Here is a 23,040-nt window from a genome sequence, read left to right as displayed (position 1 = left end):
TACCAGACTCAATCAAGTCTTGAAACAGAAGTACAAGTTTTTTGATGACCTATTCCCTAATTGTCTTTTGTCTCATCTCTTGCTCACTCATTTTGAAGTTTGGGCTCCAGTGACTGTAGATATCCTCAGATCCCCAGAGCTTTGTACTCTGACCTCTGAACCTAGGCACATCCTGCACCCTCTGTTGTACAGCATTTTTCCTGGCCTCACCTGGCTACCTCCAGCCTTAATCCTTCACATTATAGCTTAAAAGCATCAAAGCAAGCCAACTCTATCCTCGAAGTTGGATTTTCTTAGTTTTCTTTTTCAAACACCCAATTTAAATACATTTGCCTGTATTTTTCTCAAACCTGTGTCAGATAGAAGGATAATTTCTATTTCTGGGTGTCAAAATACAAGAAGTGGGATCAGAATTTGCACAAAAGCAACATAATATCCCATGTAACAATATAGCAAGGATTCACTACCTATAAAAGGAAGTCAACAAAACAACATTTCTGGGATCATTTGTGAGGATATCATGTTGGTATAGCATTAGCCAGTGATTGATGTAGATAATTATGAAACCTGAGTCATCAAGAAATGGCAATTACATTTAATGTACTATGATTAAGGAGGCAGAAAACTATATTAACTTTTTAATGATTTTTACAAAAAATGCTTAAAATGAAACGAGTTTTAGTGCTTACAGCAAGGAAAACAGTTCATTTGTGATTCTATGAGAGTCTCTTTGCTGTTGGGGAATGTGATAGCGGACAGTCAGAAGACCTGAGTTCTGTCTGATAATTGACACTGAACAAGTGAGTGATTTGGGTGAGTAAGCCATATGACATCTATCACTCAGTATAAAATAGAGGCTAAGAACAGAGGCTATGAACTCAAACCTAATTCTGTCCCATTACTTTAAAGCTATGTAGACTTCTTTAATCTCTTTAAGGCTTACTTTCCCTCTTTGTAAAATAGAAACAGTAATACCCACCTCATAGGATTACTATGAGAAACAGATGGCATAACACCAGCAAAACACTCAGCATGGAACGTGACACATAGTAAGAGCTTACACATCTGTTGTTGTTGTAATTATTTGCAATGAGGGAGATAGATGATCTCCAAAGTCTTCTCAGGCTCTAATATTTTATGGTTCTGCGAACAACATATTCCCAAATGATGTCGGATAAATGAGGTCTCACTCTGCACTGGGCAAGAAATCAATATGGGCAACTTTCAGTTGTACTCAGTAAGGTAAGGTGAATGGAGTGTGAATCATTAAAACTTCAGCTACACTCAATATATTCAAATTTGTCTTAGAATACAGAGAACTTTTAAAAATAATACTTCCTGTCCTTCTCACATTGTGTTTAGTGATTAATATAAGTATGCCATTTCTATGTTCACCAAGAGAAAAGAAAAATGCAGTGCTAGGTACTATCACCAGCAACTGAGATGAAATCAACCGACAACTGATTATGATAGCGGAGAAGTCGAGCAGAATAATACAGTGTTGGCACAGGACATGGCCACGCCTGTGGTCAGAAGCCAGCAGCACATCTCACGAAGCTTTTGCAGAGTTCAGGGTAGATCAGGTCCATGCATGTGTTGAAATTCTAAGAGTCAGAAGATGACCATTGAGTTTTTTCTACTGATACCTAAATTTTCAAAACAGAAGTCGGGTAAAATTAGAATTACCTGGTACAATGACTACTATAGCTACCATCCAGCATTATGATGTTCGAATCACCTACTCTGTCATTCAGGTGTGCTTCCCCACCTTGCACACAGTTCATCATTTATAGTAGTACCCTTTTCTTTTTTTTTTTTTTTCTTCCTCCTCGTCTTTCTTCTCCTTTCCTCCTCCTCCTCCCCTTCACTCCCTCTTCTTTTGAGTGAAGAATTCGATCAGAGATATTTGCATCTCTCAAAGAAAAGTAACACCACAAAAAGCAGAAAGCATAGTAGGAGCTTAAGCTTTGATATCTGAGTAATATTATTCTCTAATTTGTGTAAATCACCAAAGAACCACAATGAACTCTAGAAGTCCATAGGATCCAGTTTTTGAATTCACAATTCAGCTAAATTCTCTTTTTATAATAGGAAAAAGCACCACAGAGGCTATGTGCACTCCTCTTTCCAATTCTATGTTCAGTTCCCCATAACTGTTTCCCCCAGATTTACAACACTAGTAGTAAAGAAATGGTTTTTATTATGATTAATTTATAATTTTAGATATAAAGCTACTTATTTTAAACAAAATAATTTCCAAATATCCCTCATGTCAGAGAATGTTTATTTTAAATGGACTAAAGACTTAAATTACATATCTCCCAAAAGAGATTTAAAACACCATGTGCTTAAATAAGGCTTTGGGGTGGCATCTTACACAAAGCAGACAGTGAACAATAAGTGAAAACCCAACACCCATGTGTTGCCAGTGTACCATAAATGACATCCTTGTACAAATAGTAAATCACCAACTAAAGTTTACAATGGTTATGGCAGATAACAAACTATGCTTAGCAGTATGTGATCAGTAAGCTTATAGAAAAAGTTTCAACTTCCCCAGCCTGAGAGAAATTTAGAATAAGTAACAGTGCACTACCAATATACATCCTTCAGAGTGACAAAAAAAAATAGATGATAATACCAACTCTTGTTGGGGATGGATTAAAAGAATCTTTATCCATTTCTTCCAAAATTTGTAATTTTATAGGCTTTTAGAAAGCAATCTTCAACTATATATTCAAATAAAAATGCAAGCCCTCTTTCCAGGATTATATAGAACTTTTGCCTTTGTTTTTTTTTCTATTAAAAATTTCATAATATGTATAATACATATTTGAAATACATTTGATAATTGTATTGGTGTCATGATGAACATGATTCCAACTGGATTCCTTATTATAATATTCATTTTCTTTCTGCTAATTTTAAGAGAAATCAAGGTTGAGACATTTCCTAGGCCCTAAATGTTGCTTAAGCCCTGGACACTTGACTTTCTGTGCTTGAAGACAGAAGTCCTGACTCAAGACTCAAAAATATCTGCCATAAATAAGAACTTCAGCACAATTTCCTGTAGTGCGGTAGTAGTAGCAAAAACTGGACACAAAGACTTTCAGTAGATAAGAGTTGAACAAATTAAGTTGTGCATACTATGATCCCATTTTAGTAAAAGAAAAACAGGATTGTCCACATATGGCAGCCAAATAAGGGGCTCTGGCAACCATATCCCTGCAGAGATATGAATATGAACAGTTATTCACACACCCAGGTACCTTCCGAAGACCTGTGGAACCCAGGTGAGGTACCACAGTTATAAGAAAAGTCATACTAGGCCGGCGCCGCAGCTCAATAGGCGAATCCTCCACCTTGCGGTGCCGGCACACCAGGTTCTAGTCCCGGTTGGGGCGCCGGATTCTGTCCTAGTTGCCCCTCTTCCAGGCCAGCTCTCTGCTGTGGCCAGGGAGTGCAGTGGAGGATGGCCCAAGTCCTTGGGCCCTGCACCCCATGGGAGACCAGGAGAAGTACCTGGCTCCTGCCATCGGATCAGCGCGGTGCGCCGGCTGCAGCGCGCCAGCCGCGGCGGCCATTGGAGGGTGAACCAACGGCAAAGGAAGACCTTTCTCTCTGTCTCTCTCTTTCACTGTCCACTCTGCTCTGTCTCTCTCTTTCACTGTCCACTCTGCCTGTCAAAAAAAAAAAAAAAAAAAAGAAAAGAAAAGTCATACTGAAGAAGAAAGAAGGAAACAACGGCCTACATCACCCCTCCCCCAGCTTACCTCCTACTTGGGAGGAGGAGAGGAAGAAGGAAGCGAATCCCAGTGCTGGGCCCACTGTGAAAAAACTGAGTCAGACTGATCACCCCTTGTGCCAGCCCCCAGACCCACATCTGTGAAGTGAATATTTGGAGCTCTCACAACCAGGCCATCTAGACGACTCCTCTCCAACCAGCAGAAAGTGAAACTCCAGCCACATGAAGAGGCCAGGAGAGGGAACTTAGGACTTGACCTTTAAGCTCAGATCCAGGCCAGCCACACTGAGACCCGAGAACTGCTGAAGGCAGAGGCGTCTGTCCCTTGGCCACTGCTCGTGGATTGAGCTTTGAGACCTGCTTAGCAATAGGCAGAAACCCGGGTTCTGAGTGGTTGATGTGTATCACTTGTATCTCCAGTGGGCTTGGAGGACACCTCTGGGATTTTGTAGGGACCTATGACCAGAAATCAAAAGTGACAGGTCTGGGGCCAGTCCTGAGGGCTCCCTTTATTGCTCACTCTCCCAAATTCGGCCAGTCCACAGGGGCCAACAGACTGTCTTGGGCCATAAAACTGGTTTGGTAAATCCTGATGCTGGGTGGATTCTAACAGTTTCATTCTAAGACAAACACCTGTGGATGGGTCTCTGGTCTTGCCCCAGCATCAGGAAGCAACCTGCAGACTGCTGAGTCAGATTTGATTTGGTGTATGTCTCCTCCAGCCCCTGCAAGCATTGGGTGCATCTTCAATATTGCATAGGGCCTGGTGACTGTGACACCGAGATGTGACCCACCAAGGGCCTGCCTCAGGAGCTGGGGAGTTGCCTCTGTCACCCTTCCTACAGTACTGAGGGCTGACAGCAAGGGATTATAGGATTGTTCTGGGACTCAGTGCCAACTTGAAAAAACCCAGCATCCAGTGATTCTAACAGTTCTTGTCCCCCGGCCAGTGCCTGCAGACCTAACCTCTGGACCTAGTTCAGTTCACAGCAGACTTATGTGGTCCCAGTTGGGCAGTATTACACCCAACCCACATCTCCCCTAGCTGACAGGAGTGGCATCAGGCAATGAGCCCACCTCTGTAGAGACAGACCATAGCAGGGTAAACTCTAGTCCTGTTCACAGGCATCACAGGTCTTGATGGACCATGGGCTCCAGATGTGATCCAGCAGTGTTGCATTGGTAGACAAAGACTGAGCCTAACAGGTCCAGGAAGAGACTTGTAGGAGTGGACTACCTTTATTTAGGTTTTCTCCAGTTCATACCTAACAGTACTGTTTGGTACTGAAATGGACGAACTATCCATAGGAAAATATACAGATTTCTTAGAATTTCTAGACAGCCACAAATGAAGTCAGATTTGTAGAACTAAACTTTCCATGTACAGATGGCATTGTAAACCAACAATCATCAAGAACTTCCAGAGAACTATGACCTATGACCTCGCTAAAGAGCAAGATAAGATGCCACTTACTACCCATCTAGGAATTAAAATTTCCAAAGGCTTGAATAAAGCTATTAAAATAGCTGTCATAAGGAAACTCAGCAAAATTCTTGAGAACACCAAGAAATTATTTAATATCCTAACACAGAAGTTTGATAGAGAGATGGAACTAAATTAAGTAGAAATTCTTGCACTAAAAAACACACTAAGTGAAATTAAACATACAATAAAAAGGGGCCAGTGCTGTGGTGTAGCAGGTAAAGCGATTGCCTGCGGTGCCGGCATCCCATATTGGTGCCTGTTCCAGTCCTGGCTGCTCCACTTCTGATCCAGCTCTCTGCAATGGCCTGGAAAGCAGTGGAAGATGGCCCAAATCCTTGGGCCCCTGCACCCACATGGGATACCCAGAAGAAACTCCTGGCTCCTGACTGTGCATCAGCATAGCTCCAGCCATTGCAGCCACCCGAGAAGTGAACCAGCTGATGGAAGACCTCTCTCTCTCTCTCTCTGGCTCGCTCGCTCTCTGCCTCTGCCTTTCGAATAAATCAGTCTTTTAAAAATGCAATAAAAGGCATCAATAGCAGAATGGATCAGAGGAAAAAATCAGTGAACTCAAAGACAGGCTGTTTGAAAATACACAGTTGTAAGGGAAAAAGAAATGAAGAAAGATTACAAGAAATATGGGATAGCATGAGAAGAGCAAATATTCTGATTGTTGGAATTCATGAGGGACTTGAAAATGCCAAAAGAGTAGAAAGCGAATTCCAAGAGATAATTACAGAAAGCTTCCCAAACCTAGAGAAAGATACAACTATCCAGGCAGAGGAAGGTCACCAGCCAGATTCAACCCAGCCAAGCGACCCCAAGACATATTATAGCCCAGCTGTCCAAGGTTAAAGATAAAGAGAGGATTCTGAAACCTATGAGAGAAAAGAGTCGAAAAACACATCAAGGGCCCTGAGTTTCCTTGACTGGAGATATCTCCGCAGAAATCTCACAGGCCAGAAGGAGTAGAATGAGACTTTTCAGCACTGAAGGAAAAACTTGCCAGCCAAGAATAAACTCTCCAGAAACACTGTCCTTCAGATAGGAGGGAGAAAAAGATGTTTTTTCAGCCTAACAAAAGCTGAGAGAATTTATCATTACCAGACTTGTGTTACAACAGATTCTAAAGGGAGTTCTTCAAACTGAAAAAGAGATGCTAACAAGTAAGACAAAAATATCAGAAAGTAAAAAACTCACTAATAATAGTAACTATGCAAGCAAACTCAGAATGCCCTAATATTGTAAATCTGGTGTATATGCCATCTATATCTTTAATATGAAGACTAAAAACTTATAATCACTATAATTTGGTACTATTTGTTAAGGATTTTTTTCATTTATGTTTTTTAATATTCATTGATAGCTTTTTTGTTGTTGTTGTATCTTTGGTTTTGTTATCAAGACAATGCTGGCCTCATAGAATCAGGTAATGTACTATTTTTGGTATCTCTTAGAAACTCTTTTGCTAGTCTCATCTGGGCTAATTTCTGCAACTGCAGTCAATTGACAGCTTGACTGAGCTGTGCAGTCTATGATGACCATACACATGAGTGAAAAGTGATATGTATCCAGAACAAGCTAACCCAGGGTTTTTCATGAGGAGCAGAAATGTTCTTAAGAGTCACAGAAGATAAGCCCCAATATTTCAAACCTGACATTACATCATGTCTGCTAATGTATTTTTACCCAAGACCAATTACAGGATCAGACCCAGAATCAATGTAGGAGGAACCACACATGAGAGTAGATTCAGGGAGTGTGATTCATTGGAACACATTACTGTAAAATTCTACCACTGGGTGTAACTGCATACTTCTGGTACTGAAGAAAATCAGCAATGAGAGGGGAAAACAGAACTAATTTCAGTTGGAATTACGTTGCATACATCTTGATATTGTTCATTCACTAATAACCATCATCACGTCCCTACCCTCTTGTCTGCCATATGCTGAGTGTGGTACACATGAAAGCCAATTTTCTGGTAAGATGACATTGATGGACAAGTCTGTAATGAACACTGCGTATTTAAGTGTTGTAACAACATCTTTGGGGTTTATGCATTATAATGCCTTAGCCTAGCTTATCCTGGAGGCAAAGCTTGAGCCAAAGGCTTTCTTAGAGTGAAATCATTTGTAAATATAAATCTCTGGTGCTTGGGTGAAGCCAGGTTACTGGGAAAGAGGGAAACCCCATACAAAAATGCATTATCAAGTTTGTGGTGGCCGTGTGAGGCTGGTGCTCATCCCCATGGGAATTTTGAGGAACCCTATGGAGCACACTGCCTATCCTTATGCCAGTGACGTACGTGAATGAAATTGGCTCTCATCCACCTCTGATGCCAAGAGCCGTGACGTTTGCACATTTCTGGAATACGCATGCAAGAGGCCAAGTAGGTTTCTGAGCATGCTGCTCTGCGGCATCAGTGAACTCTCATGGCGAGAAGCCAGGGGAATGTAACACATGTATTATCCTGAATCTGTGATCAAACACAGGGAGAAATTTGTCAACACAACAGCGGCTCTCGTAAGAGGTGGGGCCTAAAGGATGTAAAGTGGTACACCCACGTTGTCTGATGAACTCTGTCCTTGCCAAACTGTCACAGGTTCACGCCTTGCATTAAGTTCACTGTAAGCTATGTCCATGGTGCTTGCTAGCAATCTCTGCAAAGTTTTGAGAGAGAAGTTTTGTGGAATAAACTACAACCTCTGTTGTTCCAGCAGAATCCAAGTAATACTTGGTATTGCGCATCCACTCCTCTGGTCACCCTTGGTCGGTATTTTGACTGCTTGCTTGTCTCGTGCAGTGGCCCAGACGTTTCTCTCAAAGGTCCAGGCCCTTTACCTTACCCCTGACCAGCTATCGATGCTGCGATTGCTCTTTGACCATCATGCTGAGCACTGAAGCACTGACAGAGTCTGTGTTCAATCCCACTGGGATTCAGGCATGCTTCTCTCACCCCTTAGAAGGAGTAGCAGCTCGAACTTCTCATTATAATCCAGATCCACGATCTCTGACAGTATATTAGTTGCTCTGTTTTTCTGGAGGAAGCCAAAGTGACCAGGATATAAGCATCATTTCAAATACAGGGGAACCCTATACCTGAGGTGCATGGTAGGACCAGTATTTTCCATGGTTAACACCCGTATGACGCCCCTGCTGAAGTCTGCAAAAGTTAGTTATCTCAGCAATGGCTGGAATAAGGGAGGATACACAGAGATATGAAGGTGCAGGCAAGATGTATCAGATATAAGATACGTACGCCACATATAAGAATTGTCCATACCACTTCTTTCTTTTCTTTCATAATTTCTTACCAAATGCACATTAGAATTAAAGTTGTTCATGTATAAAATACATGCATTATATTTGAATTGTTTGTATATGTTATAAAACATAAATACACCTAGTGTATTTATCATCATCAAATTATGAATTTTTCTTTATGGAACTTTCCCCTGTGAAATAAAATTTTTGGAAGGATTTAGCAATTTTACTATATAAGAAATGAGTATCACAGGTCCTTAGCAGATATAGCTCATCCTGTTAACAAAATAAATGCTTTGTAAAAATGACCCATAATGTTCACAGATTGAAGTTCTGATAGACTATTACTTAGCTTTTGTTAATTATTTTCTCATTGTCCTTTTTGAAAGATTGAGTGTGGGGAAAAGAATCTTAAGAGAAAGAAGTTGGTGTGGTGAACAGCACAGGCTCCACAGTAATGCCTGTGAACCCCTGGGGACACACATTTGACAACTCTCCTGTTTCCCAGACAGCCATCGCAGATGTTAGATGGTAATCAGGGGCGGAGAATGTTCCGCTCAGGGCTGGATGAGACCACGAAATCATCCAGTCTGGTGCTGCCGAGTCAACTGTAGGTGGCATTCAAAATTCAATAAATCTGTATAAAGCTAATTTTTTTAAAGAGTTGAGAGAGTTACAGACAGAGGGAGAGACAGAGACAGACGTCTTCCATCTGCCAGTTCACTCCCCAAATGTCCACAATGGCTGAGGCTGGGCCAATGCAGAGCCAGGAGCCAGCAGCTTCGTCTGGGTCTCCCCCATGAGTGCAGGGACCCAAGCACTTAGGCCATCATCTGCTGCCTTCCTAGGCCATAACAGAGGGGTAGATCAGAGGTGGAACAGCTGGGACATGAACTGATTCCCATATGGGATGCTGGCACCATGGGCAGATGCTGAACCTACTATACCACAGCGCTGGCCCCAAAATTAATTTTCAAATTGATAATCTGGCCCATGAGGGATGTTATACATATTCAAATTGCCATTGGCAGAAAAAAAGACTCCCTACCCCTGTAGTAGATGAACTAACAAGTAAAGGCAGAAGTAAAACGATTGTTCTTATGTGTACTTATAATATGTACTTATATCAAACAACATTGGTATAAGAAACCATTATTTTATTTGGAAACACTGGATAATGCGATATTTTTTATAATAATTTCCACAGAAATTAAATATTCTGTGACCTTTTAAACTATTTCATGCCATCAGATACCATGCTGCTAGGGAAGAAAACATAGTAAACAGTGGGGTTGGCACCATGGCACAAAGGGTTGAGGCCCTAGCCTGCAGCGCCGGCATCCCATATGGGTGCTGTTTCAAGACCCGGCTGCTCCACTTCTGATCCAGCTCTCTGCTATGGCCTGGGAAAGCAGCAGAGGATAACCCAAGTCCTTGGGCCCCTGTACCCACGTGGGAGACCCAGAAGAAGCTTCTGGGTGCTGGCTTCTAATGGGCTCAGCTCCAGCCATTGTGGGCACTTGGGGAGTGGACCAGTGGATAGATCTCTTTTACTAGCTCTCTCTTGCTCTCTTTCCCTCTCTACCTTTCTCTTAACTTTGCCTTTCAAATAAATAAAGTCTTTTTAAAAAAGTATATCATGGTTCTTCCATACATAAAATGAACATTGTCCAAACATGTATAGGTTTCCCTGTCTTTCTGAATGAGAACATAAGCATAACATAGCTTTCTCCTAATGGCCTAGTCTGTCATTATCATGACAAACTATTCTGCAAGGCAGAAATGCACATTTTTCCTCTTCCCCTCTGCTGTAAATAGGATAGGTGAGGGCAAAGTAACGGGAGAAAAGCTTCTCTTACAGTGAGTAATTCAATGTACAAGTTGCAATGTGCCTCAATATTTTAAAGCATTATTACCTCCCTGGTTCATGCCTGGGTAAAGAATGGTGAAGGTTGGGGCTGGCGCTGTGGCCTAGCAGGTTAACGCCCTGTCCTGAAGCGCCGGTATCCCATATGTGTGCTGGTTCTAGTCCTGGCTACTCCACTTCCCATCCAGCTCTGTGCTATGGCCTGGGAAAGCAGTAGAAGATGGCCCAAGTCCTTGGGCCCCTGCACCCACGTGGGAGACCCAGAAGAAGCTCCTCCTGGCTTCGGATTGGCACAGCTTCGGCCGTTGCAGCCAATTGGGGAGCGAACCATCGAATGTAAGACCTCTCTCTGCCTCTCCTCTCTCTGTGTAACTCTTTCAATTAAATAAATAAATCTTAAAAAAAAGAATGGTAAAAATGTTGATCCCTTAATCTCTACTCAAGTGGCTTATTTTGAAGATGGGCAAATTCTGTTATTTGTTTCTGACTAGGACCTCATGCAGCAGGAAGTGCTGTAAATCACATTTAACAATAGTAAAATTCTCATGTTTTGAAACATGTCATTATAAAACAAGCCTACCTTTTTATAATCTTCCCACTGTCAGGGAATTCTTGTATCCTAAATCTAAAGTAAATGCTAACATCCTGAAGAACTCTGAAATCACCCATAATATCTTCACCACTACACTGATGCTTAAATAATAGGGCAAGGGATAATAAAGTGTTAGCAAAGATAATTCATTTTTATGGCCTTTGAAATGTGAACCATCAGCTTAAAACATTATGGAGTGATTGACCTAAGAGAATGTGAATATTCTCCCATCAAATTGCTCATTCCATAGACAAAAATTCATACTCAGAAAAGTGAAGTGGCAAACAATTGAAGCCTATGGACTTACTAAACCCAAACACAAGAAAGGAATTTTGACTTATTAACCCAGGGATCTTCGCATTGTGTTAGTCTTCTTTATGACCTTCTGCTACGGTAAACAGTCTGTTTCTCTTTTTTAAAAAAACATTTATTTATATATATATATTTTAGTTTTAATTTTTGATTTGTATTTAACAGATTCAATGTAATTTGTAGATATAATTCAAAGAACCTAATGATATTCCCTCCCTCCCTCCCTTCCACACTCTTTTCTTCTCCCTTTCTTATTTTTTTTTTTACTTTTTGAGATAACATATTTTAAAATTACCTTGCAGTAAAAAGACTTAATATTTCACCAAAAAACTTAACAAGTAAAAAGGCAAAAAAAAATCCCTAGTTTAGTGGGAATATAGCTAATGGCTATAAATAGTAACTGAATAAAAAATGACCTGTTTCCTTTTCAAGTTTTAAGGCTCACAATTTTTTATGATGCATCTTTCCATTAAATTTAAAAGGTTTTATTTGACACTTAAAATCAGTCCTATTTCCTCATTCATTATGTCCAATATATTAAAGTAAAATATTTTATTTTTTAAGATGTATTTATTTATTTGAAAATTAGAGTTACACAGAGAAGGAGAGGTGCAGAGAGAGAGGTCTTCCATCCACTGGTTCACTCCCCAATTGGCTGCAATGGCTGGAGCTGCACAGATGCGAAGCCAGGAGCCAGGAGCTTCCTCCAGGTCTCCCCATGCAGGTGCAGGGGCCCAAGGACTTGGACCATCTCCTGCTTTCCCAGGCCACGGCAGAAAGCTGGATTGGAAGTGGAGCAGCCGGGTCTCAAAATGGCACCCATATGGGATGCTGGCACTGCAGGCGGGGCACTACCTGCTAGGCCCCAGCGCTAACCCCAAAGTAAAACACTTTAAAGGTGTAAATTATTATAAAATATAATTATCTTTTTATTATTTAAGTCACTAGGATGACTTTACTCAAAATGACTGCAGTTTGCATTTGGAGTTAGCACTCTCTCATCAGAAACACATTTGATTTTCTTAATAAATTTTGTTCAGCTAAAAACTATGGGACAATTTTCCCACTTCTTTTTCCCTTCCTTGATGCACACACACAAGTTATAAACAAGAACAATCTGTTCTGTTTTAGGTGTTTCCTTAGCAAAACACAACTTAACACCCTTTCCATGCTATCTTCAGGAAAGGAGAATGCAATACACCTTCATCAAGGAGATCAGTGTAGAAAACTTAGCCTGATATTTAAGTCAGGGACCATGAAGGCAGAATTCCTTCATAGCCTGGCTCTGCCTTTTCCTAAGTGCATAGTCTTGTACAATTTAAATAGCTGTCCTGAGCAGATGGCAGTGACACAGCCTCCATGACAAGAGGAGCCCTCAGAGAATAGCTCCTTTTCCAAGCCAGGAGAAGAAAAACAGGTAGGGGACAGGATCATGTGATTGAAGGGCAAGAGAAAATGCAGACAAGTGTCAGGGCGCAGAAGCTAAGAACACATTTCAACGAGGGGACAGCCAACAATTACAGTGTCTATACCCTCACAGAGAACAAGACTTCATGGAAGTCATGGTAGACGTCCATGGTGCTCCAAAAAGTGAAGCAGCAGTGATATCATTGTGACCTGCAGACTTAAGGGGCAAGTGGTAGAGAAACCCCAGTTTACCTACATTGGGTGAAGAACAGGACTGGGACAACATGGACATTTCTTCCTCCACCTTCCTTACCCACCAAGATAAGGGAGATCAGGATAGATGTACAGAGAATACACAGCAAGTAGAAAAAGAGGGAGAAGAATCAAGAAAGCACTCTTAAATTAACTGAGCGCAGGTGGAGTAACATGGCATTAGGAAGATGGAGTCCCTCTTCCTGCTTCTCTGCAAACTCCTTTTTATCCTTTAAGAATCAGTTTCAACTGACGTCACAAATGAAGGCTTCCTGAACTATCCTAAACTGAGTTATCCAATCCTCTATCTAAGTTCTCAAAGTCCTTTATTTCTGTCTCTTTTATACCATTTAATAGGTCATACAATATTTTATCTGTTAACATGCCTGTCCCATATATTATTAGATAGTGAATCCTCTAGAGCCAGAATCTATGATTAATTTGATTTTTATTCTTTGTAGAAAGCATAGTACTAAATACTGGCACCATATTAGTACATACCACCAATTTAGTTAATCAGCAATAGAGAAGGTAAAAGGGGGGGCCTGGTGTTGTGGCACGGTGAGTTAAACTGCCACCTGCAGCACGAGCATCCCATGAGTGCTGGTTTGAGTCCCAGCTGTTCCACTTTTCACACAGCTCCCTGCTAATGTTCCTGGGAAGGCAAAAGATGATGATACAAGTACTTGGGCCCCTTAGCCCATGTAGGAGACAGGATAGAATTCAAGGTTCTTGGCTGCCGCAAAGTCCAGGCCTGGTCTTTGTGTCCATTTGGTTAGTGAACCTGAAGATAGAAGATCTGTCTATTTCTGTGTCTGTCTCTCCCTCTCTTCATATAATTCTGCCTTTCGGATAAACAAATCTTTAAAAAAAAAAAGGAGGGGGAGAAGGACCTGCTGAATATTCTCAGAGTTATAGTGAAGGAGGTAGATATGGATGCTGACACATTTTAAGTAAATCTTTTTAGTCTTATTATTTGGACAGTGAAAATGAGAGTGAGAAGGTTCAAAATGGGAATGAGAAATTAAGTAGATGGAGCAAAAAGATGGTACAGCAATCCCTACAGGATCTGAGCAAGTGATAATCAGGACTGGTGAGCTTTATTGTGGAGATTAAAGTGAGACGGCATGAGTTTTTAATATGCCCATTTGGTTTTTGGAGACTTCCCTTCCCCATACCTCCTCTTAGAGTTTTCTATTATTTAAAAGTAAAAATGAATGAAATACAGGTAGTACTGTCCAGATTGAGTCATGAAATACCGGACCATTTGCTATCCTGTAGAGTAGAGGTCAGAGAATACCAAGAATGGATATTAACATTGCCAAGAAACTTGATAGCCATAATCATACAAAGACAAAGCCTTCTAGTTTTGTGAGTAACGTTGCAAATGTATGGACTTTGTTTTCTTTAAAGCAGTGTCTTGAAATCAATGCAAATAATAGTAGGATTTGGGAAGAATGAAACAAAAAACAGAAATGGGATGGGTGTGGGGAAGGGAGAGAGTGGAAATAATAAAAAGCAAATGTTGCTCCGGTTTCAAAAACAACAACAACAACAACAACAACAACTTGTTGAGTAAGAGAACTACAAGTTGTTTTTTTCTTTTAAAAAGAAACCAAAACTTTTCTTCATTTTCTCCTAAATTACTGTCTCTCCCTTGAGATTTGGACAGGTGAAAGAACCCATTAGAGGGCTGTAATGAATAACACCTTCTACAGACACTGTATTCATGGGGAGATCATAACACAAAATTGGCATGTGGAATATCTGTTTTTAAACCCATACTCTCCCTACTGTCATTGTTTGCTGTGTGACAGTAATGAGACAGTTGTTCCTATGGGAAATAATGTAATTTACTCGGGGCATTCACTCAGTCTTAACAGAAAAATCCAAAGAGACGGAGAACATATGAGGTTAATATTCAAGTGTTAATGAGGACATAGCTATTGTGAAGCTACCATCGTACTAATTAAAAATAATTGCATGGTCCTAGAATTAGGGAGCTTTCAGTGAGGCAGGTCCCAAGGTCATTGTCACCTCTCTGGATTTTCAGCTTGGTTGTGCACAAACCTCAGGAGTCGCCTTAACAGGAATAATTAGGTTCTAGGAAAACCAATTTCTTCAAACAAATTCAGTAGAACCCGATTGAAACCAGAAAGCCAATTAGTTTCCTAGTTTCAAATGAGAGACATCTCTTTACAATAAAGAAATCTATTTTTGAAGCCAGATAAAGATAATAAAGTGGCTTCATGGTTGAAGAGGAATCAGAGTAGAGGAGACCCAAGAAACCATCCTAGCCTGAACATGGCCAACTAAAGTAGGTACCATATAAAACATTTCTGTTGCACTCATGTTTTAGATTAAATGTCAGGGCTGGATTCCAGGAAGCCAATGTCTCTTTGAAGTGTCTTGTGACTTAGTCCCTACCATGGTGAGTAGAAATGGGGGCTAAGCAACAATGTCTTCCAAAACGAAGCTGGAAGGTGAGAATGCTTGTAAAAATTGATTCTCAAATGTCATGCTATAACATTCAGTCTCAAATACAGTATGAAATTATCTTATGTTTTTCCCAGTTTTAGTTTTTGTTAGAAGTAAACTCTGTCCATCTTATGTGCCATCAGGGAGACTGAAGATGATGTTCTGAGTACAAATTTTGTGTTTCTGTGCATTTTTGACTTCTGATTTTTTTGATACAGGTGATTTTTAGTCACTTCTAGCATTACAAATGCTTTTCCAGGTAATGACAGGAAGGACGCATGCCCCATGCTTATTGGCCTTTTTCATGATACAAAACCTAGAGAGACGTGGTGAGAGCCTCCCTGAACGCAGTAGCATCAGCAGAGCCCAGGTATTCTTGGAATTAGCTGGTCTTTTGTGTTTCTCCTCTTCCCCATTCTTTATAGGATGGTTTATTTCCTAGTGCATTAGGTCTGTTGTACATCTGTGAAACTTTTTCTCTTCTCTCTGCCAGTGATTAGGCAATCGTAAGAAGCTTGCTTTGACAGTGTTTCTCCCCTCCTGGCCTTGACTAGGTCTAGGTGAGCGGAGGAAGCACATGTGCAGTGTTCTACTGATGCTGTAACCTTCAGGACCATTTGGACCTTTAACCTTCGCTACAAAAGTTTGACTTCCTTCTTTTGTCTTCATTTATTTTTCAGCTGAATACTGCTTTTATTATTCAATGACGCTAGAATACATTAGCTCCTCAATAGTGGCTGCACTTTAAATAGAGCATTTATAATATATTCATATAGGTATACAGAGAGACTTCATTTTCAATTTTTTAAAGTCAGAGACAAAGTGAGAGACAGAGACCTTCCATCTGCTGATTCACTCCCTAAATGCCCACAACACCAAGACTAGGCCAAACCAAAGCCAGGATCCTGAAACTTAATTCAGTTCTCCCACATGGGTGGCAGGAACCTAAATACTTAAGCCATCAACTTGCCTCCCAGGATGTGCATTAGCAAGAAGTTGGAATTGGAAGCAGAGCCTGGACAAGAACCCAGGCACTCCAATATGGGATACAGGTGCCCTAACCGATGTCTTAACCACTGTTCAAAATACCCACTCATATTTTCATATTTTACAAAGATAAAGTCCTCGGGGCTGGCATGGGTGCATGGCAGGTAAAGCCGCCACCTACAGTGCCGGCATCCCATATGGGCACCAGTTCAAGTCCCAGCTGCTCCTCTTCCAGTCCAGCTCTGTCCTATGGCCTGGGAAAGCAGTACAAGATGGCCCAAGTCCTTGGGCCACTGCACCCACATGGGAGACCCAGAAGAAGCTCCTGGCTTTGGGTCAGCACAGTTCCAGCCACTGTGGCCAACCAGGAATTGAACAAGCAGATGGAAGACCTCTCTCTCTCTCTGCCTCTCCTTCTTTCTCTCTGACTTTCAAGTAAAATAAATAAATCTTAAAAAATAATAAAGTCCCCTACCCCCTAAAATACGCCAATGGCATAATCTACAGAACAAGTGAATATGTAAACTTGTATGGCAGATACCATGTGATTAAATCAATGTCATTTGCTTGAGATTATCCTGGATTATCTGAATGGACCTAATGTAAATACAGGGCCTTTAAAAATTCTCAGAGAAGAGAATGACAATGACAATGAAAGCATAGATTCAGAGCAGTGTAGCCTGGGAAAAATTCCACCAGCCATTGCTGACTGTGCAGATGGAAGAATGAGACAGCCAAGGAATGCATTCAGCCTCTAGAACCTGGAAAAGGCAATAAATGAAGTCTTCCCTAGAGTTTTCAGCCGAACTGACCCCTTGAATTTAACACAGTAAGCCCTGCTTTCATATTCTGACTAGAACCTTACAATCATAACTGTGTCCATATTTCCAGAACTGTAAGATGATAATTTGTGTTAAGTCTCTAAGTGTCAGGTCACTTGGTATAGCAGCAATTAAAAACTCATAGTATCCTTTACGATCTTCCATTGTATGCCACATGGTGTTATGTGGGGAGCAACTGGGAGCAACTTGGACTAGACTGTTACTGGAATTAAGACTTATTCTATGCATCTGCTCTCCCACAATATGGCACTGGGAGAGGAGGAAACAGCTTCTACACAGCTGCCTCCAGTTCAACCAATAAGCAGCAGGACCTGCTCCTGATTGGAGGAGAGCAGCGTACTCGGCATGTGGGTAGCAGAGTTGGGATTGGTGGAAGAGGACTATAAAGGAGGAGAGAGACAACATGCACCAGGAACATCTAAGGGGAACATCTATCTGAAGGAACACCTGTGCAGCCCCCGAGAGAGCCGGCCGGTGGTGTGCCGCTCCCCCGCGGAAGTGGGGAAAGTGGCTAGGGGGAACCACCCTTCCACGGAGGTGGAAGGGTCGGTAGCCAACCCGGAAAGAACCAGCAGCACACCCAGGGAGGGCCGAGCAGACAAAAGAACAGCGCAGGGTCCTGTGTCGTTCCTCCACGAAGACGGGGAGCCACAGTGTTAGACAGTATTGTTTAATAAATATGAGCAAGATACTTAACACTTGTCTGTTCTGAGTTTTGGCATGCTATGAAATTCAGTCTGATGTGTTCAAGTAGTGCCATTTCTGAATAACTGAGATTTGCTAATGAATTAATAGAACAATATGAGACTTCTTATTTGGGACTTAGAGTTCCAACAGAGAAACTTTACCAATAGATCGAAGGTCTTCATGCATCTATTTACTTTGCCATCAGCCCCATTACCTCACTTGTCTGTGAGCAAACCCCAGTTACTGATGATGGTCCCAGGTGGGTTCTCCCTTTGCCTTGTGCTCTGTCATCTGCTAAGTCTTGATGTGCAAAGATCATGCAACTCTGCTAGCGTTCCACTGGTAAAGAGTAATTTGTTGAGGTGGGCAGGGTCAGTTCTTTCATTAGCTCACTTTGCATAATATTTAAATATATATAAGCAATACTCTAGTTTACAAAGTATGTGATTTCATTTAATTCTCACAGTAATTTGATAAAGGGGTTATCATTGCCTTCATTTTACAGTCGAGAAAGCAAAAGGTTAGGGAGAGTTTACAGGTAGTAAATGAAGGAAGGGAGATTTGAACTAAAATTTCCTTATTCAGATTATAAAAGTAATGCAATTTTACTAAATGACAACTGCCCTTGTCATTTACCCCCGTACTCTATATATGATATATCTTATAGTGTATTCTTAGTGAGAAAATAATATAAACTGTACACATTACAAAGTGATGTTGCAAATACCGAAAAGTATGAAAAGCTTTAAGTCACCCATAAACTGTTTAAGATACCCACTGTTATTGTCTTCACATATTTCTTTCCAAGTATTTTTTGTACATTCATAAATATACACATTTTTAGGATTTATTATTATTTTTGACAAAGAGACAGAGGCAGAGTCCTGCCATCTATCATTTCAATCCCAAAATGCCTGCAACAGCCAGGCTGAGATAGGCAGAAGCCAGGAGGCAGGGAGTTAATCCAGGTCTCCCACATGGTGGCAGGGACATGACTATTGCCCACCGCCTCCAAGTGTGCACATCGGCAGGAAGCTGGAATCAAGAATGGAGCCAGGACTGCAATACAGGAATTGCAGTGTGGAATGCAGATCATCCCAGCGGAGGGAACTGCTCCCCATACAACGACCCCTACCTATATTGTGCTTTTATCTAGAATTTTAAATCTCATTCCATTTTAATATTCCGAGGGAGGTTAAGTGGCATTTCAACCTTATTACATTTAGGATTTTACTGTATTGCTTAAAACACCCACATCCCATGTCAGGTGCCTGGGGTCAAATTCCAGCTCCAGCTCTTGACTCCAGCTTCCTGCTGATGTGGACCCTGAAAGGTAGCACTGATGGCCCAAGTGTTTGGGCCCCCATGTGCGAGACATGTATTGAGTTCCAGTCTCCTGGTTTTTATTCTAGTTCAGCCCCAGTTATTGTGGGTATTTGGGGAGTGACTAAAGGGATGAAATATCTCTGACTCTCCAACAAATAAATAAAAATAAAAATTTACTACCTTTAGTGATCTAATTTTCTTAGATATTTAAGTATAAAGATTAATCCATGCTTTTTAAAATCTAATATTTTTATTTATTTTCATCTATTTGAAAGGCAGAGGAACTGTCAGTGAGATCTTTGTTTGCCAGTTAGGCCAAGCCAAAGCTAGGAGCCTGGAACTCAATCCATGTCTCTCATGTAGGTGGTAGAGGCCCAACACTTGAACCATTATCCACTGCATCCCAGAATGCAATACCAGGAAGCTGAATCAGAAGAGGGGGAGCTAGGACTCAAACTGCCATTCTAATATGGGATATGGGCGTGTCAGACGGTGGCTCAACCTGCCACACCGCAATGCCTGCCCCTGGTCCACCCTTCTTGAGCTAACTTCCTTTTCCGGACTACACCCACATTACTCAAAATGCAGTCTGAGTAGCAGCTGCACCAGCAGTAGTTGGGAGCTTGTTAAGCCACAAGTTCTCCACCAAGTCAGACTCTAGGGTGAAGCCAGGAATCTGTTTTAATAAGCTCTGCAGGTGATGCTCACACATGCACAAGCTGGGACTGAAGTCCCTAGTTTTCCATTAGTTGGATGAGGCAAATGCAAGTAGTGGGTTTGTCATGGGTTAAAGACAAGGAGAATAATTGTCACACTTGGAAGAAAAAGAGAAGCAGTCTTGTTTACCAACATTTCCTACATTCCTCTGCCTTCAACATCTACTATTAGCAAATTATTGAGAAGTGGTCATAGCCCTTGTTTAAGTCTTGTATACTTGCCAAGAAATACAGTAGTCTCCTAAACTTATTCAATCATGTTTTAAGATACATATGCCTCTACCAAAATCAGAATAGCATGAAGCATAGGTAAATTTTAAATTCAACTCTGGTAACTTTTTCTAAAATATCTACTGTATTAGGTTGAAGTAAAAAAGAAAAACACGTTTTACAGACCCTGCCCTTATGACAATTCACAGTCCTATTAGGAAATAGGGTTTTCATACATGAAATTCAGTTAATAACAGTCAATCAAGTTCTAACTACACTCCAGTAATACAGTACATGCAAAAAGCAGTAAGTGCCCTGGATTCTACAGAAAGACATACTGACTACTGAGAGTTTCCTTAAGAAGGAGATATGTTAGTGGTACCTAGACAGTAAGTATCATGTTAATAATAAAATGCCAAAAATGCCACCTGTTAAATGTTTATCATGGATAACACACTGTGTAAAGCAATTGGTGGGGATTATCTCTTCCAATCCTCATGATGTCCTTTCATATACCTGTTATTCTCCAGATAAGGCTAAGTGGAGTTAGGAAACTTTGCCAGAGTTATAGAAGTAGTCCTTTGTGGAGTCAGCATTTGAACTTAAATGTTTACTTACAGAGGTGTGCTTCTTACCCCTTCTGCCTTAATTGCTAGCTCTGATTAAGAGGTTCTGTGGATTGAGAAAGAAGGTTGTGGCATATTGCAGACAAAAGAAACCCCAGAAAGAGTAAACATGAGTTAAACACGCTCCTGGAGCACATTTTCCAGACCAGCGTGCGAGGTTGACATTAGCAAAATATTGCAAACAAAGAACTAGGTTTGAAAAGTTCTTCTATGTGTGCATGAGAGTATGTGATATAGTATCACAGATATTAGAGAAACATTATACATTTTTAACATAGTGAAAGTGATGGTTTATGACTAGACTAACATTAATTAATGGGCCTAATTGGTGACAAATGAAGAGGTATTTTAATAGAACAATCCCCTTAAGAGTGAATGTTATAAACCAGATACTGATAGATAAGAACAATGACAGGAATTTTGGCAGAAGGGAAAGAGAATGAGTGTTAATAAATAATAGAAAATAACATTTTTTCAACATTTTCTCTCTATACTTTTTACTTAAGAGGCAGAGGGACAGACACACAGGGAGAAAGAGGAGATCCCATTTGCTGCTTCACTCCCAAATGCCTACAGTAGCCTCCCATGTGAGTGGCAGGAATGTGATCAGTTGCGCTCTCATTTCTGCCTCCCAGAGTCTGCTTTATCAGGAAGCTACAATCAGAAGCAGAGCCGAGGATCCAACCAGTCCCTCCACCAACATCTTACCCTCCAGGCCAAATGCCCAACCTGGTGAAAGATTCCAGTGCCATATGGCCACAGGGACTAAGGGGAAGACCTTGTAATCTGAGCCTGACATCATAGATTATATTGAGCTATACCAAAAATGTGGAGAGGTGGAGTCAAAAATTATTAGGGCAGTTTATTTTCAGATTGTGAGCTTGGCTCATTCTTAGCTCCCATTTATTCCTCGCCTCCATGCCCTGCTGGCCTCCATGCCCTGCTGATCTTAAAAAAATGTCAGTCCAAGTACTTTTCGTTTGTTGTGTGCCGGGCATCTTCCAACTGCTGTATGGCAAAAAGGGCCTTTTAAAAGCTCTCTTTATCTTTGCATCTCTTCCTATTGCTTTGCTACACAGAGTTTTCTTTTCTTTTTTTTTTTTTTTTTTTTTTATTGACAGGCAGAGTGGACAGTGAGAGAGAGAGAAGCAGAGAGAGAGAGACAGAAAGTTCTTCCTTTTCCGTTGGTTCACCCCCCAATGGCCGCCACAGATGGCGCGCTGCGGCCTGCGCACCGCGCTGATCCAAAGCCTGGAGCCAGGTGCTGCTCCTGGTCTCCCATGGGGTGCAGGCCCCAAGCACTTGGGCCATCCTCCATTGCACTCCCTGGCCACAACAGAGAGCTGGCCTGGAAGAGGGGCAACCTGGACAGAATCCGGCGCCGTGACCGGGACTAGAACCCGGTGTGCCGGCGCCGCAAGGCAGAGGATTAGCCTAGTGAGCCGCGGCGCCGGCCCAGAGTTTTCTTTCTAAAACCTACATTTAAGTATGGAATCTTCGTGCTTAAAAATTAAAAATACCTTTTCCATGCTTTTTATTGCAATATGTACTTGATGTGACATTTCAGATAGGGCATCGGTACAGTGTATTACCTAAGTAAGATTCTAAAGAGATGGAAGATGGGCAAATGAATAATTGCAGTGGGACAAAAGGTGGCTGGGATCTGCTTGCTTCTCGAACTGCACTTTCTTCCCGCAGCACTGACTGCACCGGGAAACCAGAACAATTGGTAAACAAGCTCTGCTCTCTGCTCAAAGGGCTCTACTTGTATTGTTTGCAGCTGTGTTTGCAGTGCCTGGCCCACTGCCCAACACACAGGCACTCAACTGTTTGCAGAAAGACAGAAATGAGAGAAAGAAGAAGGGTAAACCAAAGAATTTTAGAAATGTTTCAGAGGAGTGTGCTATTGTTGTTGAAATAAAGGGACGTTATTGGGGGGAAGCCATTGTAATCCATAAGCTGTACTTTGGAAATTTATATTCATTAAATAAAAGTTAAAAAAAAAAAAAGAAATAAAATAAATTGAAAGTTTGCCATCCTCAGGAAGCCATAGGAAGCCAAAGGAAGGCACAGAGGATTTGGTAAAGGAACATAACAAAGTGAGGTCCCAGAGTCAATACTCTTATTTCAAATTTAACATACAACAGGTCCTGGGAGTATGACAGGAGTGCACTTTACCAAAAATCTCCACTACTTGTGTGTCAGGTCGGCAGCTTTTTACTGGAAACACTTCTTAGTTT

At 41.3% G+C, this 23,040-nt stretch overlaps 1 protein-coding gene across 1 annotated transcript in view; it reads left to right on the top strand.

Moving 5' to 3' along the window:
• CNTNAP2 (contactin associated protein 2) overlaps positions 1-23,040 on the top strand; it is a 2,389,242-nt gene that overhangs the window by 1,495,279 nt on the left and 870,923 nt on the right. The window lies entirely within an intron of this gene.

This window comes from Oryctolagus cuniculus, chromosome 3, assembly GCF_964237555.1.
Source record: "Oryctolagus cuniculus chromosome 3, mOryCun1.1, whole genome shotgun sequence".
In the NCBI taxonomy this organism is placed as follows: Eukaryota; Metazoa; Chordata; class Mammalia; order Lagomorpha; family Leporidae; genus Oryctolagus; species Oryctolagus cuniculus.
Note: the sequence above shows the minus strand (reverse complement) of the source record. Positions and strands in the feature narration are given on the sequence as shown.